Source organism: Camelus ferus, chromosome 22 (assembly GCF_009834535.1).
Source record: "Camelus ferus isolate YT-003-E chromosome 22, BCGSAC_Cfer_1.0, whole genome shotgun sequence".
NCBI lineage: Eukaryota > Metazoa > Chordata > Mammalia > Artiodactyla > Camelidae > Camelus > Camelus ferus.
Genome location: NC_045717.1, coordinates 24,684,205 through 24,703,092, shown reverse-complemented (window position 1 = coordinate 24,703,092; position 18,888 = coordinate 24,684,205). Strand labels below are relative to the sequence as shown.

At 51.3% G+C, this 18,888-nt stretch overlaps 1 non-coding gene across 1 annotated transcript; it reads left to right on the top strand.

Annotated features, from left to right (window-relative positions):
* Positions 1-6,486: 6,486 nt before the first annotated feature.
* TRNAD-AUC lies at positions 6,487-6,559 on the top strand. The gene has a single exon. It is a non-coding gene; the product is annotated as a tRNA-Asp (tRNA).
* The last annotated feature ends 12,329 nt before the right edge of the window (positions 6,560-18,888 follow it).

Genomic DNA, 18,888 nt, shown 5'->3' with positions numbered 1-18,888 from the left:
GTTATTGTGTGACCTTGGGCAGATTACTTAACCTCTCTGACCCTCAGAGTCCTTTGGAGAGAATACTGATAGAGACTTCCTAGGTTAATGACAAAGGAGAAACAAGGTGGTACATGTAACACACTTAAATAGTACAGTGCCTATGGTGGGAAGTCCTCAACACACCATAGATGTGATGATGTTGTTACTGTAATTATTCTTATTTGGGCCATGCCCTCCGCACCCTGTTCCCAGCCAGGGTAGAGGTGAAACCCACATTTCCAAAGGTGAAAAACACACACACTCAAGGCATTTTTTAATTTCAGACCACCCCCCCACCCCCTGCCAAAGATGCTTGGCTAAAGGGTTCTTGGAATGTAGCAGGACCAGCTCCATCTTAGCAATAAAACAATATAAAAATTGATAAATATTTGGCACTTACCTCAAAACAGATTTGTTCTAGGGTGAGTATGAGTTCTACCTTTGAGTGCTATTTTATTCATCTGCGTAGCAGGGTTTATCATCCCTGATGTACACAATAAGACATGGAGACCCAGAGAGGCCAAGAAACTTGCCAAAGACACACAGCATTGGAGTGGGTGACTTGAATTTGAGTTACATTGGCTAGGCTGCAAAGTTATATAATATTTTGAACAGATGATTCTTGTCACCATAAACGGGTTTCTTCTGGGGTGGACAAATAAGGAGAATGGGGAGCAGAGTGAGAGAGTTTCTGTTCATTCTCTACTCTTTGATATTTTGAATTTTGTATGATACATGCATTACTTATAATAAAATCAAAAGAAATACTTCTAAAGTAACACATTCCATAACTAATGTGCTTCAAATGACACCATTGAGAAAGTAAAGGAAAAACTCATAGAACAGGGGAAAGTATTTGCAAATCATAGATCTCCTAAGGGTCTCCTCCCGAGAATATATAAAGAAATCTTAAACTCAGCAATAAAAACACTACCAGTTTTTTTAAATGGGCAAATGACTTGAATAGTCAATTCTCAAAATATATATATAAATGACCAATCAAGCTCATGAAATACTGCCCAACATCATTAGTCATCAGAGAAATGCAAATCAAAACCACAAGGAGACACCACTTCACCCCTACTAGGATGGCTAGAATCAAAAAGACAGCTCATAGTAAGTGTTCATGAGGGTATAGAGAAACTGGAACCCTCATATGTGGCTGGTGGGTGTGCAAAATGTTACAGCTGCTGTGGAAAACAGTTTGGCAATTTCTCAAATGGCAAAACAGAGAGTAACCATGTGATACAGCAATTCCACTCCTAGGTGCCTACCCAAGAAAAATGACAACACAAATACTCACACAGCATTATTCCTAGTAGCCAAAAGTAGAAACAGCCCAAATGTCCATCAACTGGTTAACGGATAAATAAAATGCATTCCATCCATACCATAGAATATTATTCAGCCTTAAAAAGGAGTGAAGTACTGACACTCACTACAATGTGGATGACCCTTGAAAACCTGATGCTCAGCGAGAGAAGCCAGATACAAAAGGCCACATGGTGTGTGATTCCATTTGCATGAAACGTCCAGAACGGGCAGATCCACAGAGACAGAGTGGGTTAGTGATGCCCGGAGCTGGGAGGTGTTGGGGAGGATAGAGAGGGACTACTAGACAGGAAGTTTCTTTTTGGGGTAAGGAAAATGTTTTGGGATTAGACAGCGGTGACAGTTTCACAACTCTGTGACTATACTAGAAATTGCTGAATTATACACTTTGAAAGAGTGAATTGTATAGCATGGGAATTATATCTCAATAAAAATCATATGTATATACACACACATATATATATACACACATATCATTCTTTTTAAAAAAAGTTTTATTGAAGTGTAGTTTATTTGCAATGTTAGTTTCAGGTGTGCAGCAAAGTGATTCAGTTATACTAGATCGTTCCTTTCGACTGCAGGACATTTTGCAGCTTACAAAACCCTTATGACGTTATTGTCTCATCTAACCTTCCAAATGCCTGAGATACTTTCAGAGATGATATCTCAGTACTACAGAAGGTCATATAGGTGCTGAGCTTCAAAGGGGGACTGGAGTTCAGGTTTCCCTGGGTTGTAAAGATTTTCAAGTGGGGATGTTAGGTGCCATCTTGGGAGCTTCTTTGCTGGTACACGTTGAGTTCCTGAGAGTTCCCTCCCTCCTGGGGGATGACGTAGAAGATAGTCTCTGGACCAAGTGAGCTCTGGGCAAGATGGAGTCTGCCATTTCTCCAGACCTGGGCCCTGAGCTGAGTTTGCACGGGGAGCCTGCTGCTTTCCATCCCAGACCCCTGCTCCCCCACAGTCTATGGGGGTGGTTGATGAACCCCTAAGTCTCCCTTGCCTGAATCTGGTGTTTCTTAAAACCAGTCATTTTGTCTGACCCTGGTCACCCTCCCATTCTGGGCCTCAGCTCGCCAATGGCAGTGAGGGCTGTACCTCTTCCACAGGCTTACAACGCAGCCACAAAACAAGGTGAGGTGTCTTCGGGCACTTGGGTCAAATATCTGTAGGTTTTTCAACAGGTATTGGCCGTTCTCACAACCATGATCCAAGGGAGAGTGGATGAGGGGCCTTCCTAGCTGCTGTGGGTGAATTTGGGGGTGTAACTGGGCCTCGAGGTATTAAAACAGTTTGCACGTGGGCCCAGGGACTCCTAGTTCATATTCCCGGAGGAAGTTCTGAGAAAGAGAGCTGGGGGAAGGTGTTCCACCTTTGAAAAAGGGTGGGACACAGGCAGGTTCTAAAACCTGCAGGGTCACTGAGCTTGAAGAGGACCCCATGATGATTCGAGAACATTCTGCTCAGCGATCGGTCTTCCTGGAAACCCACTTAGCCAGCCCATGAGCCAAGTCCCTGATCTCCAGCTTGTATTCTAGTGGAGGATAGAGAAGACAAGCAAATCAAAGGAGTTCAGACAATGACTGGTGAGCTGAGTGAAGACGGTTAACCCGAGGCACTGAACAGACATTGATGGGGGTCTGGGAGCTTTGATTGTTTGTTTCTTTGTTTGTTTGTTTGTTTGTTTTTTAATGAACATGTGTCAAAAGATTTTATTTCAATCATTAATTGAGGGAGCCAGTAAGATGTTACAACGGGTTCAAAGGAAAATCTGAAGAACATTCATATGTAGACAGGTGGGAAATGCTGGAATGAATTTACAAACAGAAGCAAAACATGACTATGTGCAACCACTTTGTATTTCTGGGGACAAGAATCATTGCTCTAAGCAACCGTTTTTCACAATGTACACAGTTGTACAATAGCCCAAAGACAGCAGAGGGCACAGAGACCCCATAGAATCAGACAACGTCTAGGTTTGTCTGGGAGCTGGTTCTTTTATTTAAATGGTCATCAGGTAGAATTCTTCAAAGGAGGTGGTGTTTGAACAGAGACCTGAATGAGGGTCGGAGGATGGGTTACCAGGCATGTGGGTAAAGGGTGGGTCTGAGTTTTGTGATGGAGGCCAGTGTGGCTGGAGCAGCAGATTAAGAGGGTAGTGAAGGGGCACCTGCAGGCCAGGACTTTATTTAAAGTGTCATGGATTTAGCCATAAAAAGGAGGGAAGCACTGACACTTGCTACCATGTGGATGGACTTTGAGGCCACGGTGCTCAGTGAGAGAAGCAGACACAGAAGGACACACAGCGTGTGACTCCATGGATGTGAGGCGTCCAGAACAGGCCAGTCCTCAGACGCAGAGAGGGGGTTCCTAGTTACCAGGGGCTGGGGAAGGGATGGGGGTGACTGCTAATGGGGACTGCATTGCTTTGTAGGGTGATGGAAATGTTCTAAAACAAGACAGTGGTGAGGGTTATGTAAATCTGCGAATATACTGAAACCACTGTATTGTACACTTTAAAGAGCAAATTTTGGGGTATGTGAATGACATCTCAATTTTCAAAAAGCAAAGCAACACCCATGTTTAACGGCCGCGGTACTCACAATAGCTAAACCATGGAAACAACCCAAATGTCCATCCACAGATGAATGAATAAGCCAAATGTAGTCCATCCACAATGGAATATTACTCAGCCTTAAAAAGGAAGGAGATTCCAACACCTGCTACAACATGGATGAACCCTAGGGATGTGGTGCTCAGTGAAATTAGCCAGACAGAAAAGGACAAATACTGTCTGATCCTACTCACAGGAGGTCCCTAGAGGATGTCACATCCATAGAGACAGGAAGTAGACGGTGGGGGCCAGCAGCTAGGGGAGGGGAGGGGGAGTCAGTGTTTCACGGGGACAGAGTTTCAGTTTGGGAGGATGAGAAAGTTCTGGAGATGATGATGGGGATGGTTGCAGAACAATGTGAATGTGCTTAATGCTACTGAATTGTACACTTAAAAATGGTTATAGTGGTAAATTTTATGTTACCAGAAATTTTTTTTAAGTTGAAAAGGAAAGTCGGCCTGGAACAGAATATGAGTGGCCATGTTCCAGCTCATTCCAAAGTCTGGGAATGTCCCATTAGTATGAAGTGTGGTTATTTAGGAATAAAATTAAATCTTTTCCCTTTGGAAAAAATGAAAATTAAGAGAGTAGGAAGTTCCCCCCCAGAATGTTACTGGAAAGACATTAGCTGGGATTTGAGCAGAGGAGTGCCCTGCTTTATGATTTGTTAATCACCCCAGGGTAAGGCCAGTAGGGAGCTGGTGTGGGCATCCCAGCGAGCACAGTGGGAGAAGGAGGAGAGGGTCTCTTTTGGAGGTTGAATTGAGATGATTTGAAGCTGGGTCAGATGTGTTGCGGGGACAGAAAGCAAAAAACCCAAAGAGCATGCCTGGTTTTACGGCATGATGGATGGGTTTGGGATGACAGCCAGGGTGGGGTGAAGAGTTCTGTTTTCCCTTTTGTGATGGAGTGTCCATCAGATGTCCAGCAGAGGAGCTGAGCAGGCAGGTGGGTAGAAGAATGAGGAGTGCCAGGGCGGGGGTTGGGTCTCCCCAAACTCTGAGGCACATGACATCCCCCAAGGAAGTGGGGACTGAGAGGGCATCCCAGGGCTGGGGGACGCCAACGGTGGGGTCCAGCAGAAGGGGCTGGGAAGGAGGCCAGTGGAACAGAAGGGAGTTGAGAGTCAGGTTACAGAAACCAACTTCCGGCAAAGTGGCCTGGCTGTTCACCGTCTGATCCCCAGGGCTCAGAATACTGTCACTGAGAGAGCGGTACCCAGTACAGGTTTGGTTCAGGAATGACAGTTTGTCTCTAACCTCATGGACGAGACAAACAGTGAGCATTGGGAACCCATGCGAGCTCCCTAGAGGCAAGTCATGCCGAGGGGATCTTCATTTGCTTGTTGGACCGAATAATAGGCAATGGCAGGCAGAGGGTTACCTGGACTCCAGCAAACTGTGGCTGGGGTGGTGCAGGGGAGTCTGGAACATTCTAAGGAATGTTGATGAGCAAATAGAACACAGTAGATAAACGTGGCATGTCCTTAGATCTGCTTGCTGTGTGTGTTACTGCATGTACACGTTTATTTTTAATATTAATTAACTATAAGTAACTATGTATATGTGATATATACACACTGACTTAAAAATAAATTTTTGTTTGTTTCTTTGTGGGGGGAGGTGATTAAGTTTATTTACTTACTTATTTATTTATTTACTTATTTACATTTATTTATTTATTTATTTATTTATTTAATGGAGGTCCTGGGGATTGAACTCAAGACCTTGGGCGTGCTAGTCTCTCTCCCCTTATATACCTATTTTTAAAAGGCTCATGATCTGTTTCCTCCAGCTTCAAAACCAGAAGCTTGACATCCTCCCATCTCTCTGTCTCTGACCCTCCTACCACCCTCTTATAAGGACCCTAGGAAATATGTATATAAGTTAGTTTCCTTCAGCTGCTGTGAAAAAGCCCCTCAGACTGGGTGGCTTGGAAGAGCAGAAATGTGTTTTCTCTCAGTTCTGGAGGCCAGAAGTCCAAAGTCAAGGTATCAGCAGGGCCATTCTCCCTCCAAAGGCGCAGGGGAGGGATCTGTCCCTGCTTCCTTCCGGTAGCCTCAGGCTTTCCTTGGCTTGCAGGTGCCAGCTTCCCCCAGATGCCTTCACGTCCTCTTCCCTCTGTGCGCGTCTGTCTCTGCATCCAGACGCCCCTTCTTAGGAGGACAGCAGTCGTATTTGATCAGGGGCCCACTCTGCTCCAGCACGAACTCTCATTAACTGATTACATCTTTAACAGCTCTATTTGCAAATAATCGCATTCTAAGGTCCTGGCAGCTAGGACTTCAGCATGTCGTATATATGTGTGTATGTCTACGCCCATATCTAAACATATCCATCTGTCTAATCTTTTCCACCAGTGAATTCGAATATAGATGCTAAGATGTGGGGGAGGGTATAGCTCAGTGGTAGACAGCATGCCTAGCATGCAGGGGGTCCTGGGTTCAATCCCCAGTACTCACTAAAAAAATAAATAATTAAGCCTAATTACCCCCCCCAAAACAAACAAACAAATAGGGAGAGGGTATAGCTCAGTGGTTAGAGCACATGCTTATCATACACAAGGTCCTGGGTTCAATTCCCAGTACCTCCATTAAAAGAAATAAGTGAATAAATAAATCTAATTACCTCCTCCCAAAACAAACTAACTAAATAAATAAACAAATCTAATTATTTCTCCCCACCACCAAAAAATTAAAATTAAAAATGAAAACAAGATATTGAAGCTGCTGAAGGCTAGCTTACCAGCTCTACAGGAGAGCAGTCTGGGAGAAGGGCAGTAAGTTTGGATTCAAGGTGCATCGCGACAAACACACAAATAAATACTAATAACTTTCCTGGGGGAACTGTGAAGTTCTGTGCGCACTTTCAAAAGTCAGCTGACGGCTGGGAAGAGAGTTTCAGTTTGGGAAGATGAGAAAGTAGTGGAAACGGAAGGGGAGGCTGGGAGAAGCGTGCTGGGAAGCCTGTCTAGAGTCTTCGTGATTTTTCTGTGAATCTAAAATTTGTCCAGAATAAAGCCTTTATTTAACAACAAAGAAAAGAGCAAAAATTGAGGCCACGTGGGTATATACATTTGTCAAATTCACCCAAGTCTATACTTAATATCTGTGCATTTTACTATATGTCACCAATACCTTAATTAAAACATACACACACACAAAGAAATAAAAACACCAGAAAAAAAACCTCTCTGCTGAAAATGCCTAAAAACATGTATCGTGTTTGACCCAGAGATTCCATATCTAGAAAGGTATCCAAAGCAAGTAATTTGAAAGGTCAGGCTGGAGAAGTGAGAAAGGTGGGCTACAAACCGGTGACTCATGAAATTCCTCTTGTTCTTTTTTTTTTTATTTTACTTTTTAAATTAAAAAAAAAGCATTTGGGGGAGGTAATTAGCTTTATTTATTTATATTTATTTATTTTAAATTTGTATTTATTTTTTAATGGAAGTACCAGGGATTGAACCCAGGACCTTGTGCAAGCCAAGCACACACTCTACCCCTGAGCTGTACCCGCCCCCCAAGTTGTATTAGTCTTAACAATATGCGCACGGCTACTCACAATATACACACTGAGGTCTCGACAGCGCACGTCTTCAGGTGGTGGGACAGGACGACTTTGCTTTTCTGAATATTTGAGTTTTCTTCAATGACTATATATTGTTTTTCTAAAAAGTAAGTAAATAAATAACTGCACAAGATAGAAAGAGAATATCCTATGAGGGTTTTGTATGAGTTTCCTAAGGCAGTTGTAGCAAATTACCAAAAATTTAGTGACTTAATACTACACAAATTAATTTTCTTACATTTCTAGAGATCAGAAGTCCAAAATGGGTCATAAAGGCTAAAACCCAGGTGTGGGCGGGGCTGGTCCCTCCGGAGTCTCCAGGGAGAAGCAGCTCCTGCCTCTTCCAACTTCTAGAGGTGCCGCATCCCTGGCTCGCGGCCCCGCCCTCCATCCTCACCACCAGCAGCGTGGCATCTCCCGTCTCTCTCTGACTTTGACCCTCCCGCCTCCCTCTGATAAGGACCCTGTGGTGACACTGGGCCCCTGTGCGTAATCCAGGATAATCTCCCATCTCAGGGTCCTCGACTTAATCCCACCTGCAGAGTCCCTCTAACCACGTAAGGGAGCACACTCACAGGTTCCAGGGGTTAGGATGCGGACGTCTCTGGGAGACCATTATTCTGCCCACCACAGGTTTGAATGGGCAAACCAGGGAATTAGGAGTGCAGCTAGGATTCTGGAAAAGCTAATGTGATTTCAGGCCACATTAATAGAGGTCTAGTGTTCAGCTCAAGGGAGGTCGTAGTCTTACCAAACCATTCCAGGGATGAGACCAGGACGCTGAAAGGAGACAGGGAGCCATGTCCCACAAGGAAGGACAGACAGACTGACCGATAGCAGAGCCTGGTTTGCCGGAGACTTCTGTATGGCTTAGGGCTTATAGATGGAAGGGGGACTTGATTCTGGAGCATTCCCAAGGGAGGCAGGATGTCAGACCTGGCCTTGGTCCTGAGTCTCCTCTCACTGCCTAGCATACAGCACTGGGCTCAGTCAGCGAGTGGGACGCTCTACTCCCGGAAGGCGAATCAACACACTGTCAGGAGAACCTCCTGGAAACCTTGTGGGGGTCCTTCCACCAGACTCATTTGGTCAAAATGCTGACCAGGCTGCCAAGGCCTAAGTCAGATAACCCAGAGCAAAGTTCAATTCCTAAAACTGTACAGGTGTTTGTACGCCTGTGTTCATAGCAGCATTATTCACAGCAACCAAAAGGTGGAAGAAACCCAAGTGACCATCGACAAATGATAGGGAAACAAATTGTGGTCTATCCACACAGTGGAATATTACTCAGCCTTGAAAAGGAAGGAGAGTCTGACACAGGCTACACTGTGAATGAAACTTGGAAACATGATGCTCAGTGAAATAAGCCAGACACAGAAGGATAAATACTGCCTCATTCCACTCACATGAGGTCCCTAGAGGAGTCACATCCATAGAGACAGGAAGTAGATGGTGGGGGCCAGGGGCTGGGGGAGAGGATAGGGAGGGTCAGTGTGTTTTATCTTATTTTATTTGTTTTTGGGGGGAGCCAGTTCGATTTACTTATTATTATTATTTTTATTTAACACGCGTCCATGACCTGATGCATACTAAGCATGTACTCTACCGCTGAACGGCACCCTCTCCCTTGGGGCGGGTCAGTGGTTTTTTTTTTTTTTTTTAACATTTTTTTATTGAGTTATAGCCTTTTTACAGTGGGGGCGGGTCAGTGTTTAATGAAGGCAGAGTTTCAGTTTGGGAAGATGAGAAAGTTCTGGAGATGGGTGGAGGGGATGGTTGCATAACCATGTGAATGTGCTTAATGCCACTGAGCGGTGCTCTTAAAAATAGTTAAGATGGTAACTTTTTTTTTTTAATTGAAGTATAGTTGATTTACAATGTTGTGTTAGTTTCCGGGGTAGAGCATAGTGATTCAGTTACACATATATGTTCTTTTTCATAGTCTTTTTCATTATAGGTTGTTACACATTGACTATAGTTCCCTTTGCTGTACAGTAGGTCCTTGTTGTTTATCTATTTTATATACAGTAGTTAGTATTTGCTAATCCCAAACTCCTACTTTATCCCTTTTGTCCCTCCCCCTACCCTTTGGTAACCATAGCTTTGTTTTCTATGTTTGTGAGTCTGTTTCTGTGTGTGTCATTTTTTCAGATTCCACATGGACATGATAGCATATGATATTTGTCTTTCTCTGTCTGACCTGCTTCACTATTGGTGGTAGGTTTTCTGTATGTTTTACCACAATAAAAAAAAAATCATGGTCTGTTTAAACAAAAGATTTAAAAAAAAAAAGAAAAGAAAAGAAAATACTTTGGGGTCCCACGTAACAAAGCCCAGCCTTTTAGTTTGGGCAAGTGAGGGCATTAGAAAGGAAAGAACATGAAGGCCACTGGCCACCATACAGAGACCAGTGGCTCCCCGCCCCGGCTTTGGAGGCTTCAAGCCCCGCTGTGACCACTTGCAGGCCTGAGGCTGGGCCTGTGGGCAGGGACTTTGCCTGCCCTGGGTGCCCAAGAAACCCGGAACCGGTGCCCGGGTGCGCGGCAGGCCAGGTGAGCCTCCGGAAACCCCTCCGGTTCCCCGGTGGGTGGAGGCCTCCTCCCGTCCAGGCTCCTCCCAGGGCCCGGGCCCCTCCCAGGCAGGCTCTGGGGCAGAGCTAACTTTTAACTAGCACAGCCCGGGGTGGCCAAACCAGGTGTGCAAGTATCGAAATACTTCAGCTGCGTCACCGAGCGCCCAGGGCCCCTGCCCTGAGCCCTCTCCTCGGACAGATGGCCCCCAGCATCACGGAGAAGCGTTTTCTAAGCAGCAGACGCTGAGTTCATAGCCGAGGTGGGGGCGGTGTCTGGTCTATGTACCCCCGGGGGTCTATGCACCTCACGTAAGAGGTGGCATAGACCCCTCCAGAGGTGGGACACCTGGTGCCGCCCCTCCTTCCCTCCCTCCCCTACTCTCTGACTCCCGTCTGCGCAGCGAGCCCTTCCAGCCGGAAGCTCCTGGTCCCCGCGGGCCCTGGCTCCCCTCTCCACCTGAGCGCTGGTCTCCTGGACTCCCCTTCACATCCAGGCTGGACAACAGCTCCAAGGGGCCTCTCAGAACCTCGGCTGAGTGCTCCAAATCTGGGGTAGGGGGTGAGCCCGCCTGCCTGCCTCTGGGGTTCAGCCCAGAGCTCTGTCCCTGTCACTCTCCACAGCCTGGCTCAGGGAATTTGCTTAGGGCAGTGGGTCCCATCGGTGGGGGGAGGGATGTGATTTCCCCCCTCCCCACTTCCCTGGGACAACTCTGGTTGTCATATTGGGGGCGCTCCTGGCACCAAGTGGATGGGGGCCAGGGAGGCCGCTCAACACCCACCAGGGCCCAGGAGCCCCACCCCCAAGATGGCCCGATGCGGGGGTGGGGGTGGGGGTTGCTATGCCCAGGATCTAACGCGCCTGCTTGCTCCTCCCTCTCTGTGCTCTGCAGAGAAGGAAAACCACTTCCTGGTGGCCTCCACTTGACTGGTGGCCCAGTCCCAGCCCTTGAGCCACCCGGCTGCCCTCCCCACCCCGACTCCCCACGCAGAGCCTCCTCCCCATCCCACCCTGCACTGCCCCAGGCAGCCTGTCTCCACGCCGGGGGACCTTGGTTTTCCATGTGTGCAGGGGCCTGAGGCTGGATAGTAAGTGGAGATGGGCCCCCTCGATCATCTTTACCCAAGGGACCTCGAGTGAACCAGGCCAGTTTTGTGCCCCCTCGCCCCTGCCCCAGGGCCTTCTACAAGATGGCATCCCCCAGCGAGCCTGCGGAGCCAGCGGACCCACAGCCAGGCGAGGCAGTGGAGGAGCGGAAGGGGAGAACGTGGCAGCATTTCTGGCTGGCTGGACCTCCCCCTCCATCTTTCTTTTTTTAAAATCACCGCAATTTAAGGAGCGACTCCTCCCTCCATCCCGCCTGCCACGTGGGCTGTCCGAGGAGTCACCGCTAGCTCGCCCTCTCTCCCTCGCTGGCTTGGCTGAGACGCAGTAGCTTCAGTTTCACTTTGGTGTCACCAGTTTCACTTTCGGGGAGGGAAAGAGGAGAGACAGAGAAGAGGAGAGAGGGAGACAGGGAGGGCGGCTGTGTCAGGTGCAGGGTCAGGGAGGGCTGTGCCCTGCCTGCGGGGCGGGGGGGCCACCACCTGCCGCCCGCTTTCCTGACCTTCCTCTGGCCTGTGGATTCTCATAGTTAATGTCAAAGGGTCAAAGGCAAGTTCTCCCTGTGTGACCTTGGGCCTCCAAGAGTCCCCCCCCTCTTGGAGAAGGGGATCTGAGGATCATGCCCACCCTACTGGGTTCTGGGAAGATCAAAGCCCTGATGACTGCTGACCCGGGCCGGTGAATGTCAAGGACAGTCCCACAGTGTCCCCGGTAGGAGGGCGCAGAGCAAGGTCCAAGGCAGAACCGGATGTCAGCTGCCTCTACCCAGCAGGGACCCTTGGCCCAGAAACCACCAGGAAGGAGGCTCCATGTGGCTTGAGTCAGGGCTAGGCGGCGAGTGGGGCATAGGCAGTGTCCCCCAAGGCCAAGTGGCTTGGGGCTCGTGGTCTGGCCAACCAGGACTGGAGGCCCACCTGCTCTGCTTACTTCCCAGCAGGCCTGCTTGTCTCTGGGAATCGGTGTGACCTTGTCCCCCTCAGCCCTTGCTGTTCTTCCTGTGGCGGGAGGTCCATGGCCCGGGCCGCAGAGCTGCCGCCTCAGGGGAAGGGGAGGAGGTTTTTATTTACTTGTTTTTAATGGCGGTGCTGGGGACTGAACCCAGGACCTTGTGCGTGCTAAGCACGCGCTCCACCACTGAGCTATCCCGCCCCCTCCCCCCTCCCCGAGCCACTGTCTTCTGAGCCTGGCTGAGAGCCAGTTAAGGGCAAGAGTGGGCCAGTTCACCCGGCTCAGGTCCTGTAAAAGGAACCCCTAGACTGGACAGGAGAATACAGCTCAGGGAGATAGAAAGTGTGGGAGCCAATGGGAGGGGGCGGCTCGTTTTTAGTAACAGCTTTATTGCGATATCATTCACATACCATACAGTTCACCATTTAAAGTGTGCAGTTCGCTGGTTTTCAGGACATTCACAGAGTTATGCAACCATCACCACTGTCTAATCTAGAACATTCTCATCAGCCCAAAAGGAAACTGTCCTGTCCCCTTCAGTATTGCCCCCAGCCCCTGACAACCACTAACCCACTTCTGTGTCTGGGGACTGGCCTGTTCTGGACGTTTCACGTCCATGGGCTCACACACTGTGTGTCCTCCTGTGTCTGCTTCTCTCCCTGAGCACCGCGCTCTCGGGGTCCGGCCCCGTGGGGGCGGGTGTCAGGGCTGCTCTCCGGGTCACGGCGGAGCGATGCTCCCGTGTGTGGAGGGACCACATTGCGCTTATGAAGCCCTCAGCTAATGGCCAGTGGGTGGTCTCCACTTTGGGCTGCTGTGAATCATGCTGCTGTGAATGAGGGCAGGTGTTAAGGTAACCGAAGGAGGTTTTGATTAGTGCGTGTCCACCCACAAGTGATATATGGGGACCTTGCATTTTCTGGGGGTAAGAAGCACACCCTAAAATGCACAGAGAGAAGGAGCACCCCAGGGGCAGCCTGGCACCCGGGCTCTCTGGGTGTCTGCTGGACGCTGGGAAAATCCTTTCCCCACCCCCACCCCCACCCCCACCCAGTTGGCCCCATTATCAACCCGGAACTTCAAAAGGGAGGGGTCTGAGACGCTCCCAGAACCTCAGGGGCTGACCCTGGGGGTGGCACAGAGCAGCAGGGCTGGCAGGCTGGTAACTAGGGCCCCTGGAAAATGGCCCCACCCTTTTAATGAGAAGGAGAGCTGGGGTAGGAGTGGGCAGGCCGAGGGGAGGGGTGGGGAGGGAGGAGGAGAGGGATGAGGGGAGGGGCGTCCTCACATCCAGGTGGGCGGTCGGCTTCCCTGCACCTGTGCCCGGCTTGCACCTCCCCTTTGTTGGAGAGCGCCCGGCAGGGGAGGAGTCAAAGTCACACAGGATCCCATTCTTGCCACTCTGGAGCCACTTCCTGCTCTTTAACATGGGGTGAAAGCAGGAGACAGTGCACCTCGAGGTTCATGTGTACCGGGGAGACCCCATCCCTCCGTGAGGAGGCTGCTCCCATCGGCCCCGCCCCCTCCAGCCCAGCTCCGGGTGCGGGGAGACCCGGTCCAGCAGCTCCCCAGGCGCTCACCGGGCACCTGTTCAGCGTCTCTGAGGAGGCGTCCCTTCAGGTCCTCTGCCCACCTTTTTAATTGGGGCGACTGTCTTTTGGTTGCTGAGTTGTAAGGATTCTGGGCACTGGACCGGTCTCCCATACAGGATTTGCAAATACTTTCTCCCACTCTGTGGGCTTTCTCTTCCCTCTCTTGGTGGTGTCCTTTGATGCACCCTAGTTTTTAATTTTGATCAAGTCCAAGTTCATCTGTTTTTGTTTGTGCTGCTTGTGTGTATGTATCATGTTGAAGAATCCACCACCAAGTTCAAGGCCATGAAGATGGGCAATGGGAGAGTCAAAGGAGCAATCATGCTGAGGGTTTACATGGTGGGGGGTGTCTGGCAGCCCTTGGCAGGGGTAAGGGAAAGGCTGCCCTGAGGCTGCCCCCTCCCCACCCGTAACTCCTGAAGCAGGAGTTACGGGTGGGGATGGGGGAAATGGAAGAGGAATTCCAGAACAGGGAACAGCAGGTACAAAGACAGGATGCCAAGAGTGAGTGAAAGACTTGCACAGCTTCTCCCTGCTTTCCCCTCCCCTCCCCTCCTCTCCCCCTCCCCTCCCTCTTCTCCTCCCCTCCCCTCCTCCTCCTCCCTGACCCTGACCCCTGGGCAGCCCTTACCCCTGGACCCTTGGTTCCCCCATGGGCATCAGGGGTGAGGTGGGTGATGTGGCTGCGTTTAGAAGCTTTCTGGGTCCCCACTGCAAAATCCAGGGCTGTTATAGACGAAAGGAGATGGGTTGCCAGGCAGGGGGATGGCAGCTGACCTCAGTGCCTGACCTTGCAGGTGAGTATGGGGGTTGGGGGTGGGACGTCAGCCACAAGGGAAGGTTATGGGGGTGTGGAGAAGGCAGAGAGGCCTCCTGGAGGGAAGGTGACTTCTGAGCAGATCCCCACACGTGAGGGAGCAGGGGCAGGAGCTGGGCAGATGCAGGTGGAATGTGCGAAGAGGCTCACGGGAGAGCAGAGAGGAAGTGCGTCAGCACAGAGGGTGCTGGCTGGGGACAGGACGGCTTGGCCTTCTGGGAGGAAGTGGGGACATGGGGACGGAAGATAAGGGGCTAGCCTTCATCTCCATCTCCACCCAGGGCAGGCCACCTGGACGAGGCTGTTTGTGGACCGACAGATCTGAGCACTGGGTCCCGGGGGACCGCCTGCACGGGGGTCTCCAGTCAAAGGCCTTGCCCTGCCCTGCAGGCCCAGCTCCCTGTGACTTTTTGCAGGACCTGTAACCTGAGGCCAACTTCCCTGTGGCCCTGTATTCCTCCCTGGGCACCCATGCCTTCCTAGCTGCTGTGACCCCAAAGGATGGCCATGGTGGGGACTGGCCTGCACCCCTGTGGTGGTCTTTCTGAGTGTCCTGCTCCTTTGCTAACTCATCTTCCCAAACCTGCTTGTCTGAGGTCACTGCCCAGTTTGTAGTTGGCCACCGTCCCCACCATAAAGTTCCAGTTCTTAGCCAGACATCCAAACGGCCTGGCTTCCCGCTTGGCTACCACCTGATCCTGCACCCAAGGCCAGTGGGGGCTGAAATGCCAACATGCTTCTTTTTTGGTTTTGGGGGTTTTTTTCTTGGGAAGGGAGGTGATTAGGTTTATTTGTTCATTTATGTATTTCGCTGTTTTTATTTTTTAAACGGAGGTACTGGGGATTGAACTACCACTGAGCTACACCCTCCCCCTCTGAATAGGCTTCTGCTCGCCTGGTGGCAGTCAGTGCCCCAGCCCCTATGCCCCCCACACTGGCCACCAGAAATTAAAGGGTTAACACGAGGCATAGTGGGACAGATCTGACCCTCTTCGGAGCCAAGGTCCCTTCCCGTGCCAGTTAGGAGTGGTCACTGCTCTGCTGGACAGTTCTTAAAGATTTTGTGCGCCGTCCCACCGCCACACCCTTGCTCACATGGGGTCCCCTGCCTGGGGTGCGCTCTCCGCGTGGACGCCCAGTCTGTCAGGCGCTGCCTCTAGTTCTGTGAGCTCTCTCCAGGGCACTGGGTGCTGCAGAACAGCCCCAGCTCTTTGTGGCCCACAGAGACAGTGACCAAGGGGAAACAGGGCTGCAGAGTTGTGAGCCAAGGTGGTGGGAAGGCCAGTCTCTGCACCGATCCCCGGTCACCAGGGCTCAGAGAGGGAAGATGGGGTTACCGAGATCAGCTCTGCCCACTTCCTGGGGTGCAGCCAGGGGGAAGGGAGAAGGGATTTGGACTGCTCAGGAGAGGATCTACTCCTTCCTGGGGGTCAGCAGATACCACCTCATTTAGTCCACTATGACCCCCTGGCAGGGGGCGTGGCCTTCCCCAGGGGTGAGTGTCAGGCTGGGGGCGGTGGCGGGGAGAAGGCGTCCTGGGTCCCTCCCTCACCTGATTCTCCAGGTGCTTCTCTGCGGGCCTCCTTCTCTCCCCAGGGAAGCCTGGGCAGAAACCCGAGCCTCCACCCCAGTTCAGGCTGCCATGGGGCCCTGGCCTCTCCCTCCACCCTCCTTCCTCCTCCAGAGCCACCCTGTCGTTGCCACTGGGACTGCAGAACAGGCAGGTCCTCCACCCACCTGGCCTGCGGTTGGAGGTGTGGCCTTCAGCCCCCTGCAGCCTGGGCCCTCCACACCTGGTCAGCTCAGAGCCTGAGCCCTAGAGAGGAGGGTTGAGGTCTGGAGGGGCCCCTGCTGGTTTCGTTTTGAGGCAGTCCCTTCCCCTTCCTCACTCCCACTCCACCCGACCCCCGCTTTCTGGGAAACCCTGTCGCAGCTTCCTCTGAACTGAACCCTGTTAACCCGGAGTCCACTGAGTTCCGCCTCCCAGACCTGAGGCTTCCTGCCTGGCACACACCTCCACCCCTGGGCTGGCTGAGCACACTTCTGCTGATTCCTCACCTTCCAGAAGGTTCTGGGCTGCTCCTGCCTACATCCCCGCCACCCCACGCCACACTGTGTCCCAGGCTCTGGACACAGGAAACCTGGTCGCTTCAAGCAGGGCAGCCCCGGACACAGATGACCGAGGGTCTGACTTCTGCTACTGACGACCATGGCCTCCTACACCGTTGGATGCGGGGAGGGGTGTGGGCCAAACCAGCTTCCTCTCATCACTGCTGATGGGGGGGGGGAGGGGCTAGGTGAGGGGTTGAGCAGCACCCCTGGCCCCACCCAGTCAATGCCAGGAGCCCAGTCATGACAACCCCAGATGTCCCCAGACCCTGGCCAGTGTCCCCTGGATTGAGGGGACAAGACGGTCCCCATTGAGGCCAAGTGGGTATGGCCAGCTGGGAAAAGACAGCACTGAAAGGCTTAGAGCTGTGCTGCCTGACATGCGGCCACTGGCCACGAGTGGCCTCGAACACTCAAGATGTGGACCGTAGGAACTGAGATGCTCCCTGAAGGCAAAACATACCATCTTGCCAAGACTTCATACCAAAGAACAAAACAAAGCAAAAAACAAACAAAAAATCTAAATCAGAAGACCAGACTTATTTTCCATATTGATTACAAAGTGAAATGGTAATATTTTGGCAATATTGGGTCTAATAGAACATACCATCAAACTACCTTCACCTATTTCTTTTTCTTGTTTTGAATGCGGCCTCGAGGAAATTTACATCGTGCCTGCAGCTGAGTGATGCGCGTGCGTGGTGGGGGCATGGGGCAGCGAGACCCGCCTGACTCTGCCTGCTGGTTCCGCACATTTTTCTTTCCATTTCCCCCTGCCCCATCCCTGGACCGTGTGTTACACTCAGAGAAGGGGCTGATCTGATCCTGGGTCGCCCGTGACCCTGAGCAAATTAAACAGACTCTTTAGCTGGCTCTTACCCGCTAGCTCACACACTGCTAGCCGGGGCTGCGGGTGGAGGCTGGAGGCTCTCTGATGGAGCTGGGCCATCTTTTCCGGATCATCATTTATTCCTCAGTCACCTGTGAGCTGCTCAGAGCTCAGGGAGAGGAACCAGGTGGGGACAGTCTGCTCTCTGGGGACTCAGGGGACAGCACACGTGGTTTTGAAAAGTGCTTTTGAAAATGATGCAAACATGGAGCTGAAGAAAAACTTGCACCTACAAGACACTTGGTATCTTCTTCCAAACCAGGTGCAAAACAAAACGACAACAAAAGCAAAAAACCCAGGAGCAAAGAAAACCCAAAACCCAAAGGTAAGAACACCCATTGGGCAAGATTCCGAAGCTCTCAGATTCATTTTCTGATTGATTTGTCTTTGCACCCAGAGGTCAGAGGAGCACGGAGTGGGGGGGGGGGTCCCAGGGCCCCCAACACAGCGGCTGCACCATCTCACACACTTGGCCATCTTGGGGTTTAAGGAACAGCCACGAGGAACCTTGACACAGAACAGGGTCTCTCACAAGAAGCTTGGGAAGGCCTGGAAGCCCCCAGCGACCTGGCTGCTGGACCCCACATTCTGCCTGGATCCCCGCATGTCAGGAGACCCCCGAACAAACAAATGTTACATTTTAAGAACCTGCCCCCTCAGAACAGAGGACCTATAGGCTCGCCTGCCTGTGGCCACCCTTGGCCAGACCGTGCACCAGGGGAGACAGGGTGTGGGAACAGAGGGTGCCAAGTCTAGGGACGTCCACAGGGAGCAGTGGGCAGGGGAGAGAGGGAGACCCCTGGCTGTCAATGTCAGATCTTGGTCTCCAAGACTCTGGAGTGTTCCCAGCTGACTCGGAGAGGGAAGGGAAAGAGCCACGTGTTGGTGTCTGGCTCTTTTTTTGAAGGGCAGTGGGGTCCTGGCGAAGTAACACAACAGTAGAGGATGCAGACCCGGCCGAGTGGAGCAGGTGGGCTGGGAGGTGCCAGGGCCCCTCTCTGAGGCCACACTGTGGGAGGTGCCTGCTTTTGAACCATCACCCCACCTCCCTCACCAACCCTGGAGGCCTTACCCACTGGCCCCAAACTCCCACACTGCTAGGACCCTGTCAATGTGGTCTTACTCCTTGCAAATGGGAGCCAGCTGTTGGCAGGAGTTGGTCAAGCCCAGGGCCTGATGGGTACAGGACTGGCCCTAAGACGCACCTGTCTGACCGCCAGCACCAGCACCATGGGCCAAGACGCTGAGCCACAGTTCACCTGTTAGGCCTTCCTCTTCTGAAGCTCCTGAGGGAGCTGGGGGACCCACAGAGTGACACCTCCA